A 12483-nucleotide genomic window follows, 5' to 3' on the forward strand; every position below is an offset into this window, starting at 1 on the left:
GGCTTAGTACCCTAACAAGTTCGTTCCTTTTTTAACTCCAGCTTCCATATCATCATCTTCCTCCTAGAGCTGGTTCCCCCTTCATGGTGGTAAAAATGATTTCAGGGAAAATCTGGGCCACAAGGCTCCTTGTTAATACTATAAAACTATTAATTTGTTGTGGCTCTTCCATAAAAAATAATTTTTTTAAACTTTCTCAGATGCCTGCAGTAAACTGGTTTTACATTTTATTGACTGGAACTGGGTCATGTGATTATGCTTGAACCAATCATTGATAAAGTAGATGGGAATAATTTATAAATATGAGATAGGAGTCATCACCAATTGAACTGAAGTCCTTCTCCAAATCATGTATTGTTGTTATTCATCAAGAGATGATGAAGTAAGTGCTGGAGATTCAACCAAAATGTGTACATTTCCCTCAAATATAATATTATTGTCTTTTTGAGTTTTTACTCTCATCACAATTTTAAGTTATATATTTATATGTGTTGTTTTATATATATATGTATATATATAATTGTCTGCCTTGCTATCATAAGAAAAACATCATAAGAGGATAATTTTTGTCTTATTTAATGATGCATTTTTACTTAGAAAAATAAAATGATGCTCAATAAAATTGCTGAATTAGAGAATGAACTGGAAACATCACATCATCACTTTCTTAGTCTCTAATAGTCTGCTGACTTCACAAGGATGAGAAACTTTGAGAAGTTATTATTAACTGACTTTTCCTTCTTATCTCCTAGAGTCTCTTACATTCCTAGGAGGCCCCAGTTACTGGTGGAGGGTTCCTAAACAACAGTAATTTTATCAGTCTTGGACACTTTTGAAGTAGGCTTTGAAGGATAAATAAAATAAGTCATTTTTTAAAAATAGAAGCACAAGAGAAGATGAAAAGGAAATACAAATTGTAGGAACACATGATGAAATTGCATGAGGTGTGCTAAGAAATGAAACCAGTCTGGTGTGACTAAATCTGGGAGCTGTAGAGTGACTGGGGCAGTAAGGCTGGGAGGGAAGCAGTGAAGCTGACCTACAGATAGTCTTTCTCAGTTATGTCTATGGTTCTGATTGGCTCTAATTATCTGGTCACTGGTTTATTGACCTCAGCACATTTATAATTTGTTTTATATTAAGTTACCTTAAAAACCTCTTATTTATGTGTACTTGATATCTCAGGTATAGTTTACCTTTTGACTTGTTTGTAAACTCATTAATAACACTCAATAGTTTTACTGTGTGTTAGAATAAAACATAACTGACCTGGATATAAGCTAAGCTTTAAGAAAGGATCTTGAGCGACTTTTTTTTTTAAACCACTTATCCTCAATCCACATGGGAAACACATGGTCATATTGGTAAGATAATACTGAATAAATGAAAGACAGAATGACTCAGAAAACCTGTCTCTTTGTTTTTTGTTTTGTTTTGTTTTGTTTGTTGTTGTTGTTGCTTTTTAATCAGTCTTCCCCTTTATTCATGTGATCATAGAAAAGTGTCGCTGAATCCTTTCTAAGTTTGATTTCCTCATTGGTCAAGTGAGGATGATAAAGCTAATGACAATTGTTGAGAGATATAAGTCAAATCAGGAAGACCCTTGGGAAAATGAAAACGCTACAGAAATGTATATAATGGGGCTGGGCATTATTCTGAAATCAGAATAATAGAAGCAAAGATGAGAAGAGGAAAAGGTTAAGATTGTAAGTTTGGCGCCCAAATGGGAAAACCTAACTCACATTTTTTTTTTTTTTTTGCCTAGCTTGAAGATTTAAAGCTGCACATACACTCTTAAAAAACAAGTTTCACATTTCACTGTAAGAAATGGAGATAATCAGCTGAGTAAATAGTTATAAAGCTCCAAGCCCAAAGACTTCTACAATTTCAAGATTCTGTGTTAAGTAAATATTTCTGAGTTGGAATGGACCTCTTTGTAAGCAGAGATTATGGAGATTTATAGCCTATTTGAGATTCTTGTCTTTCTCTTCCCATCTTCACTTGAGAGGGAATAAAGAAATTATCTTACCTTAATATAAGAAAAAAAGTCACCGCATCAGGGCCCAGGAAACTGTCCATTAATTACTTATGTAACCTTGTATTTACTCATAGATTCGGTTTTTCTTTATAAAATGAAGGGACTATATGAGATAAACCCTGAGATTCTTCTGTTCACTAAAATTTCACAGTCCTTAAGCATCCAGAGGAAATAGTGAATTTGAATCCCAGGTAACTTTCCCTGATCACTCAGCTGAGTCCTTTATATTTGCAGTATTTGGGGGAATATCTGTCAGCTTCCACACACATTTCTACAGAATTCTTTTATTCTGGTTTTGGCTGACTTACCTCAGGGAGTCATTTTGCTGGCTAATTTAGGTCATGTCCTATTATCCAGCTGGGTGATAATAATAACAGCTACCACCTATATCACACTACATGCTGGGCACTATTTTAAGAACTTTAATATATTAACTGATTCAATCTTCATAACAGCTTTATGATGTAGACATTATTGTGATGCTTATTTTATAGATGAGTAAACTGAAGCAAAGTGTGGTTATGTAATTTGTCTAAGTTACACTACTATTAAGTGCCAGAGTAGCACTTCAAATCTAGACTGTTTTATAATCCCACATATGTGTGCTAAAGTAATAAACTAAACTCAGTATGGAGGGTAGAAGGAAAGATGGCAAAAAGAGGTCTACAACTAGAAGGAACAGAGCCAGGCTCCCAGATCATTATGTCAGGTGTACAAGGACAGGTAAGCGATTTAAACACATGTGGGCAAGTGACCAGAATCTGAGTTCTATCCCATAGGCCAGTTTACTCTTGGAACTTTGTCTTTGGGATTGCCTGCCAAAAATGTGACTTTAAATATAAAACCAACAAAATGAAATCATTTCTTGGAGAACGTTTCTGTGGTTCCCTGTGGCATGCCAAGTTCACAATATCTGTCTTACATTTTCAAGCACATGTGTTGTAGTAATTTTATGGGGTAACGAGTTGGCTTCCATTAAAGATATTTTATTTTTACGGGGGCTGGGGCTGGAGAAACATTATGTGGAAGGCAGTGAAATATCTTGCTTTTTCAGATTGCTTTAACTAATCATCTCAGGTGGATTTTCTAGGAACTCTGGTTTTTAACCATTTGACCGCTGTGGATTTCAGTGGGCTGTGACTGAGGCTTTGAATGTAATACCATGGAACATAGTGGTAAGGAATGGAGAAATTCAGGATTTGGTGGAAATAATAAGAGTAGAGTGGAACAAATGTGGTACTTTCATTTCAAACTGAAAACTTGAATGTAATTTAAGTGCATTCCTTGGATTCAATAGAAAATAGTTTAACAGGTGACAAGAGCTAACAAATGTAGGCCAGATATAATTTATCAAAGCTAGCATAGTCTCCCATTCCAGTTTATCACATGGAGGATGCTGCTAGTTATCTACCCAATATCTAACCTCTCCTTCTTTCTTATTGGCAGAGACCCAGTTTTACTACTAAAATATTTTGTTCCCCATATTACCTTACAAAAAAAGAGTTGGAGCTGTGACACATTTTTGACTAAAGAGATCTATTTGGAAGTTGACTGGGATTTCCTGGAAAGCAGTTTCTTCTAAATCCTCCTAACTAGTGAGTGGGACATCAACAGCTGTCTTATAACTATGAGCAAGAAACATTAGTTATGGTTAGCCACACAGAGAGATGGAGAGATCTAGATTCTGGATTCACTGTGAAGCTGCTGTAGCTACATGTAACTACTCAGGCACAGAATTTTTTGTTTCCTAAAAAAAATATATATATATTTGTACGTGTACACAGTTGCCTAATTCTGAGCCTGTTAGAAATACTCTCACTGTGCTTTTTCCTGTTACCCACGCCCTTCTTGTGGCCTCAACTTAGGAGTTGACAGGTTTCCACCTAGTTGTGCCTGTGCTGAGGGATCGAGAGGGCTCATTCCTTCCATTGCAACTGCCATTCTTGATTACGATGAATTTTCTTGATGCTCTCAGAGAAAGAAAAGGAATGTAACCTGAGATATGATCACTTACAACAATCTGTTTAATTTCAACATAATAAAGATATTAGTCAGGGTAAAAAATGAGAGAGAGAGAGAGAGAGAGAGAGAGAATTTTACTTGAGAGGGCAAGAGAACATGAAAGAGCTTGGTGCCTGATCCTTGTTCCATATTGGGGTACAGAAAATTCCATGGATCTTCTGATGGAAAGAAAGCTGTATAAGGCTGGTGGCAGCCTTCAGCATTCTGGTAATGGAATACAGCCCCATTCTCCATTGGGTAAAATGTCTCTGAGGCTAAATACCAGTAGAATTTGAGATCTCTGGTCAATAAATGCTGTTAGGGAATTTTGACAGAACTTTGAAGGGAGAGTTCAAGAGGTACCAGAGTTAAATGGATGTAATTCACACAGTTCATCTGATGTTACCAAGAAAAGACAAGCTTGAAGCTGAAGACCTTCATGTTGAGGATGGCATATTAGAAGTTGAAGAACTGCATGTTGAGGGTGGCATATTAGAAAGGTCTTTGATGGCGTTGTTACACTTAAACAAAATAACCTTGGGCTTCTTTTTGCATGAGTCAAATAAACCCTTTACTTGTTCAAGCCACTGTTGGTTGGGTTTCCTATTATCTGGAGCTGGATTCATTTCATACTACTACATCCCCTCTTCTCTCTCAATGCACCCGCTTGGTGAGTGCTCAATAGATGGTTGGTATGTCAGGGAAAGATAACTGGGTGAAGGACATACTTCGTGATAGAGGAGTTTGACTAATTGTCTAAGCCTCTATAAACTCTACTTTGTACTTATGTTTGTTAGTTTGTTTTGTCCAAAAAATTTTAGGCTGATTATATTTGGATGTGTTCTATAAATATCAATTTATTTATCAGTTTGAGGTGGGTTGTGACCTTCTAAGGAAATGGGGGCATTTTGATTTTCTAAAGACAGTTCAAAGAAGGTAGGATGAAAGGCAGAGAAAAAGGAAGGTGAAACAAAGATAGAAACAATAAGCAATTGTGCAGGAAAGATATGCCTATCATGCTGTTATGGTTTGAATGATTGTTCCCTCCCAAAGTCATGTTAAAATTTAATTGCCATTGTACAGACTTAAGAGATAACTAGGCCATGGGGAATTATTGAAGGTTGAATGCCTTCATAAAAGGGCTTTCAGGTGTGGGCTCTTTCTCCATCTCTCTCTCTGTTTTGCCCTACCACCTTCCCAACATAGGATAGCCCTATCCAACATAGGATAGCACACCAAGAAACCATGTGCCAGATACCAGCACCTTGATATTGAACTTTGCAGACTCCAGAACTGTGAGCCAAAACATTTCTGTTTATCATAAATGACTCAGTTTGTGGTATCCTGTTATAGCAGCACACAAAACAGACTAAGACACATGGTGCAAGTCATCATGTCATCTTATTTATTTATTTAAACAGTTCTTGAGGCATATTTTCTTAAAACTGCCACACAAAATTAGAAATCTGATACCCAAAATGGGTAAAATACCTTACCAATAAGTGTCAGAACCAGATTTCATATCCAGATAGTCTGATTCTAAGCATTCACATTTCCTGTGACCTTTGCCCAAGGAAGAGACATTATCTTTAGTACACCAGACATGATCAAAGCTACCCTTTGCTCTGGGAGCTGGGGGGATTATATCTATATCTACCAAGGCGATTTGCTATACAAGCAGCCTTGAAAATATAATGGGGAACAATGGCAGCCAGTGCCTTTGTTTGCAAACAGTATAAAAATGAGAAAGATCCATGGATAACAATGTCCCCAAAGCATTTACTTTTTGAATCCTCCTTTTCTGATTCTTCCAGAGTCTTCTGTCTCACACACTTCTCAGCACATTTCCATCTTTGTTCCCCTTAATTTATAGGTGCCTGGGGGCTTTCACCTTTTTACATCTTCTTATCATCAGAGAAAAGTTTTTGAAACTCATTTTAGGCAATATATATATATATAATATACCTTCTGCTGTAATTCTAAGTTCCCTGAGGCCCTCTCCAGAAGCTGAGCAGATGCTGGTGCCATGCTTCCTGTGTAGCCTGCTGAACTGTGACTCCAAATAAACCTCTTTTCTTTGTAAATTACCCAGTCTCAGGTATTCCTTTACAGCAACATAAATGGACTAACACAGCAACAGAAGCATAAGCATTCATTCATTAGCTCATTTATTTATTCAGTGTTTATTGTGTAATTTCTACAGGTTGAGCATCGCAAGTCTAAAAATCCAAAGTCTGAAATGCTCCAAAATCAAAAACCTTTTGAGTACATGATGGTTAAAGAAAATGTTTACTGGAATATTTTGGATTTGGGATGCTCAATCAGTAAGTATAACGTAAACATTCCAAAATTGAAAAAAAATTGAAATCTGAAACACTTATGGTCTCAAGCACTTTGGATAAGGGATACTCAATCTCTGTATAGAAAGTACTAAGTGCTTTCCTTTGAGAGAGGGTAAGTTTTAGTAAGCCAACAAAGGAGCACTTCAGATACTGGTGAGTCTAAAGAAGTAAAAAGTATTAATTTCACTGGGGGTGAGATTTGGTGCTTTTACATTTTATGGTCAAGAAAGACCTCATTTAGAAAAATGAAGTTTTACCTAAAAACTCAAAGGATAAAAGAATCATCATAAAAAGAACCTGAAAAATAATATTTCATAAAAAAAGAGAGAATGTGTCTCTTTAAGTGAAAAGACCCTGAAAAATAAGTCTTAAATCTAAAGTGTATACTAGGTGAAACTGCTAAAGTTGTACACCAAACCAGTCAAATCTTGGAAATTTCATACTGGACTTGGAATATTTACATTTTACTTACTGGTTGAAAATCCCAAATCCCAAATGCTATGATGAGCATTTCCTTTATTGTCATATCAGTGCTCAAAAAGTTTTGGATTTTGAAGCATTTCAGATTTGGAGTTTTCAGAATTGGAATGCTCAACCTAGAAATGTTAACTGACACGCCGTTACTGCTGTTAAGAATTATGTGTGTTTCTGAGTATTTATTTACTTAATTTCATTGAAAATAAGTTTACAAATTCTGTGTCACTAACTTTGAACTTGTTTCAATGCATAAAAATGTAAGCATCGCATACTTTTTCAAGGTTTTCTTTATTAATAGTTTAAAAGTTTGAAGAAAATGCCTGAATGGTTTGCAAAACTCTGAGAAACTACAAAAAAAAAATAGTGCAACTTTACAGGGCAGAACAAACAACCTATTAGACAAAATGAAACTCTACAAGGATAATAACTGGAAATTAAAACAGGAGAAAGCAGATTATAAACAAATAAAAGTTCTAGATGTCAGCAATCTTTAGTCAACATGGAAGCATTTAACATAGGAAATACGTGTTTCAATTGTGGTTTCTATAAGGCTAATTACTGGAAGTAAACTATTGCATGAATAACTGCTAAGTTATATTAAGAATATGTATTTTACCTCTAGGGACAGCTATTTCATAATCTATTGTGCTAATATTAATTCTATGTGTTAATTTGACTGAACCATCAGAACTCAATATTTGGTTAAGTATTTCTCTGGGTGTATCTGGGAGAGTGTTTCTGGATGAGAATAACATTTGAATCAGTAGACTGAGTAAAGCAGATTGCTCTCCCCAAAGTAGATGGGCTTTGCTCAATCTGTTGAAGGCCTGTATAGAACAAAAATGAGTGTTGTTTCTCATTGTTGAAAACATCTATACATGTGGTATAAAAGAGTATTTAATATGAAATCTTATATTGTTTGTAATTTTAATCTAATCATTTGTTTCAGAAAGGAGAAGGAAATAGATTATTGACATTAATGACGCATTCTCAAGTGTTGTCAAAGTTGTGTTTATAAACACCTATGTATCCCTTCTTAGTGATTCATGAACACAGAAATTCCTTTGAGAACTGATGAAAGCTATGAACACTCAAACAACCTACAAATGTTTTCTTGCAGTTTCAGTGCTTCACAATAACCCTGAAAGTAGTTCAAATATCTCAGTTTAAGAACTCCCACTTATTCCTCAGAATAAGTCTTAGAAATAAATATTCTTACATCCTTCTATCAATTAAAAAAATAAAAGATTAAAGAAGTAAAATAATTACTTGCCCAAGTTCACATAGCTAATGAGAAGCAATACTGAAACTAAATTCAGATCCACCTGAATCCAAGTTTGGTCACTTTTAATCATATCATACTTCAAATCTAGTTTTTCAGTTTTTGTTTTTATCACTTAATATCTGACTTTTTTAACTTGCAATTCAAGGAGGTTAGGAAAAGATCTGCTTCTTACTGTTGTCCTACAGCAATTATAATTAGAACTTTGACCCCTGTACTATCAAAATAGAATGATTAAAAATGCATATCTGCTAGAAGGTTTTGACGTTTGAAAAGAATGCCTCATTAGCTGACACAGAAAGATATTCCTACTGCATGTGTTACTTCTATTTCACAAACTGGGCACTGGTGTTATGGTCTGATATAGCTATAAGGTAAAAAGGTTTATGGTAAGTTAATTAAGTTCAGGGTTTGGCCTAAGATATAAACTGCCTCTAGATGCAAAAGTGTATCCAAATTGTATGAAATTTTAAGTAGCACAATACAAATCTAAAAGCTCAATGAAACTCTCAGAATGCAGATGGAAATGATGTTTGGCTTGGGAAATGGGGCCAGGTCCAAAGGGATTGTGAAGACTTTTGGGATTTGAGAAAGCACCATAGTGGCATTAACCTTTCCACAGTCGCTTAAAATTTTCTAATCGAAATATGAATGTGAAAGAACATCTCATGGTCTATGATTTTTCTTTTAAGGGAAAAAGTCTGGAAGGAAAATTTATAAATTAATGTAATTGTCAACATGCAATTTATTAAGAAAACAAATTTACATGTTACCTACTTTATGATATCTAGTGTGCCCTTGGTCGTTAATGAGAACTGTGTATTGCATTTGACTTCTAATTGGCCACCAGAAAAGAGTAATGCTTAAACATATTTTTAATTTAACATTTGAAAGAAATTAACTGTATAGTTTTGAATCAAAACAAAACAGTGCTAAAAAAAAAAAAAAACAGATGCCATATAATGAATGCTTCCATAAGAGAAAGTCATCACTGACTGTGTAATTTCTCTTGAGACCAAGGGCTCATGATCAATAGCTCATTTCAAAGTTGCTTTTTAAAAAAATGACCAGAAATACTTGGAAAATAAGCAGGTCATTTTCAGAAAGGAATGTGGCATATGGAGAAGGAGAAGGAGAAAGTGCAAGGATTATGAACACCTACACTACTTCCTTCCTTATATGCTTCTTTTTCCTCACAGCTTTTTTAAGGTATAATTTTTTTTTTTTTTTTTGAGACAGAGTTTCACTCTTATTGCCCAGGCTGCAGTGCAATGGCACAATCTCGGCTCACCGCATCCTCTGCCTCCTGGGTTCAAGCAATTCTTCTGCCTCAGCCTCCCAAGTAGCTGGAATTACAGGCATGCACCACCACACTTGGCTAATTTTGTATTTTTAGTAGAGATAGGGTTTCTCCATGTTGGTCAGGCTGATCTTGAACTCCCGACCTCAGGTGATCTGCCCACCTCGGCCTCCCAAAGTGCTGGGATTACAGGCATGAGCCGCTGCACCCGGCTTAAGGTATAATTTATAACATAAAATTCACTCAGTTTTAAATATACAATTCAACGACTTTTAGGACATTTATAGAGTTGAGCAGCCATCACCAAAATCTGATATTAAAACATTTATATCCTTCCCAAAAGTTCCTTTGTGCACCTTTGTGATTAATTCCTAGTACCACAACTAGCTTCAGGCAAACACTGATCCATTTTCTGTCTCTATAGATTTGTCTTTTCTGGATATTTCATACAAATGTAATCATACAATATGTAGTTTTTTGTGAGGGGCTGCTTTAACTTACCATGGCTTTGAGATTCTTCCATGTTGTGGCATAGACCAGTAGTTTTTTTATGGCTATTATTCCATTGGATAGATAGACCACATTCTGTTTATATATTCACCAGTTCACAAACATTAAAATTATTTCAAGTTTATAGGCACTAAGAATAATGTTGTTGTGACATGCACATAAATGTCTTTATATGTGTAAAATGTATGTGTAAACATATATTTCATTTCCTTTTGGTAGATAAGTAGGGGTGGAGTTTCTGGATTGTATTTGTAATGGACTAAATTGTGTTCTGCCAAAATGTGTATGTGACCATATTTGGAGATAGCATCTTTAAAGAGTTAATTTAAGGTGACACAAGGTCATAAGAGTGGACCCTAACCCAATATGACTGGTATCTTTATAAAAAGAGGAAGAGACACTAGGAAGGCATGTGCACAGAAGAAAGGCCATGTGACAGCACAATGAGAAGCCCAATGTCTACAATCAAAAAGGCATCAAGAGAAGCCAAAACTGCCAACACCTTGATCTTGGACTTTCAACCTCCATTACTGTCAGAAAATTAATTTCCATTATTTAAATCTCTTTGTCTGTAGTATTGTTATGATGGCTGTAGGAAACTAATTCAGTAAGTTTATGATTAACTTTTTAAGAAACCACTAAATTTTTCCAAACTGGCTGTACCAGTTTTACATTTCCACCAATATGTGGGAGTTCCATTTTCTACACATTCTCACCATTAATAATACTGTCTTTTTTTATTATAGACATTCTAGTGAATGTGAAATGGTATGGCTTTGTAGTTTTAATTTGCATTTCCTAATTATATGGATCATCTTTCATTCTTTGTTTGCCTCCCCACCTGCATGCACCAAGGAAAAACCACATGAGGACATAGTGAAAGGCAACCAACTGCAAGCCAGGAAGAAAGCCCTCATCAAAACCAAATTGACCAGAACCTTGATCTTGGCCTTCCAGCCTTCAGAACCATGGGAAAATAAATTTCTGTTGCTTAAGCAGGCTAAGGTATCTTGCTGTGGTAGTTCAAGCTGACAAATATATAGATTAATAGAAGATAGCTAAAATTCCACACCTGCATGTGGAATACGCTGAGTTTGGGTTGCTAATTGGAGACTTTTTCATACTCTAAGACCCAGTCAGAGTCAAGTTTTCTTGCTTTTTTATGGATTAGTTGTTTTTAGTCTCACTTACATGAAGGAGGCTACTCTAATGCTCTTCTAGCTTTACTCAGGGCCCCAAGTTTCAGCTTTAAACCATTGTTTTTCTATCCCTAAGAAATACACCCTAAGTACTAGATTATAGGGCCTATATCAGGGTTTTCTCCTTCCTAGGATGTTACAGGATTAATAAAATTGCTTACCTTTTTCTTTTGAGTTCTCTCTTTTTTTTTCTAAAATTTGGGATTATTACTTATTTTCCTGAGTATACCTATTCATTTGTGTGCATTTGTTGTTGCTATTGTTAACTTCTACTATAGTGGGTTTTTGAGGGGGTGAGGAGTCTGTGTTGGATATGTTATTCATGTTGCCAAAATCAGAAGTCTCTTCTTACATATTTGTGAATATACATTTTGTGCAAAATTAGCAATAAGTGCAACGTACCTTCCCTGGATCATTATTGAAAATTCAATGTCTAATCCTATTATAATCAGCTTGTTTATTTCATTAAATTCAAAGCCTGTAATAATTTCCATGAACTGAACATTTATGCTCCCCTAAAATTCATATGTTGAAATCCTAATTCCCACTGTGATGTGGTATTGGAGATGGAGCCTTTGGAAGGTAATTAGGACACCGCGGTAAAGCTCTCATAATCAAATTAGTACCCTCATAAGAAGAGACATGGGGGGATCTTCTTTCTTTGTGTCTGTGTCTCTCTGTTTTTCTGTCTCTATCTTTCTCTTCCTCTCCTCCTGCCATGTGAGGACTCAGCAAGAAGGCCACATGCAAACTAGGAAGAGGGCTACTGAGGTTTATTAGAACCTAACCATTTTGTTACCCTGATCTTAGACTTCCCAGCCTCCAGAACGGTAAGAAATCAATTAATATTTTTAAGTCACCTAGTCTATGATATTCTGTTATTGCTACCTAAACTGAGACAGAAATTATTACCAAGAAATAGGGTGCCACTATAACAAATACATAAAATTGTGGAAGCAGTTTTGGAACTGGGTAATGGGTAGATGCTGGAAGAGATTGAGGTGCATGCTAGAAAAAGCCAATATTGGGATGAAGGGAATATTAAAGATGAATCTGTTAAGTCCTCAGAAAGAAAGGAAAATAACTATAGAGAAAGGGCACATCTTGAAGAACACACAAATAATGACGTACAGAAAGTTGGTAGAAATATGGATGATAAAGGCCATTCTAGAGAAGTCTTAGATGAAAATGAGAAACATATTATTGGACAATGAACGAAAGTTGTTCTTTGTTATAAAGTTTCAAAGAACTCAGCTGAAATGTGTTTGTATTCTAGCGTTTTGTGGAGAGCAGAACCTGTGAGTGATAGGATTGGATATTTAGCTAGAGAGATT

General features: G+C 35.5%; 1 long non-coding RNA gene across 1 annotated transcript in view; it reads right to left on the reverse strand.

The window, feature by feature from the left end:
- Positions 1-12483, reverse strand: part of LOC109028805 (uncharacterized) — a 46372-nt gene that overhangs the window by 31199 nt on the left and 2690 nt on the right. The window contains exon 2 of the long non-coding RNA XR_002007777.3: positions 3527-3663. This is a non-coding gene — a long non-coding RNA (uncharacterized lncRNA). The remainder of the gene's footprint in view (positions 1-3526; positions 3664-12483) is intronic.

This window comes from Gorilla gorilla, chromosome 9, assembly GCF_029281585.2.
Source record: "Gorilla gorilla gorilla isolate KB3781 chromosome 9, NHGRI_mGorGor1-v2.1_pri, whole genome shotgun sequence".
NCBI lineage: Eukaryota > Metazoa > Chordata > Mammalia > Primates > Hominidae > Gorilla > Gorilla gorilla.